The sequence below is a fragment of the Arachis ipaensis genome, chromosome B07 (genome assembly GCF_000816755.2).
Source record: "Arachis ipaensis cultivar K30076 chromosome B07, Araip1.1, whole genome shotgun sequence".
Taxonomy (NCBI): domain Eukaryota; kingdom Viridiplantae; phylum Streptophyta; class Magnoliopsida; order Fabales; family Fabaceae; genus Arachis; species Arachis ipaensis.
The window spans coordinates 4,135,626-4,135,992 of record NC_029791.2 but is presented as its reverse complement, the minus strand read 5'-3'; the positions used below and the strand labels follow the sequence as shown (position 1 = coordinate 4,135,992).

General features: G+C 22.3%; 1 protein-coding gene across 1 annotated transcript in view; it reads right to left on the bottom strand.

The window, feature by feature from the left end:
- The window catches only part of LOC107608222 (shikimate O-hydroxycinnamoyltransferase-like), a 3,138-nt gene that overhangs the window by 2,168 nt on the left and 603 nt on the right, over window positions 1-367 (bottom strand). The window lies entirely within an intron of this gene.

Genomic DNA, 367 nt, shown 5'->3' with positions numbered 1-367 from the left:
TTAATATATGTTAAAAATAAGGTTGGACACATTGACACATAATGATATTTAGGTGTGTCTAAACGTGTTTGAAAAATAATTTTTTATTTTTTATCAACACACAATTTGGACATAGAAAACACACATATCAGACAAATATCGTATCCAAAATGTGTCCGACATACGAATACTATAAATAAAAAAAAAAAATTCTTACTTCATAGTTGATAATTAATTTATAATATTTATGTAACATGACTTGTTATGTATATCTGATAAAAAAAAAGACTAGCATTCATGATTTAAGATTTTTAAAAGAGCATATGAACACTTAAAAGAAAAGTATGATACACTATAATATATTATAAAAAAGTTTTCAAAGTTTTCA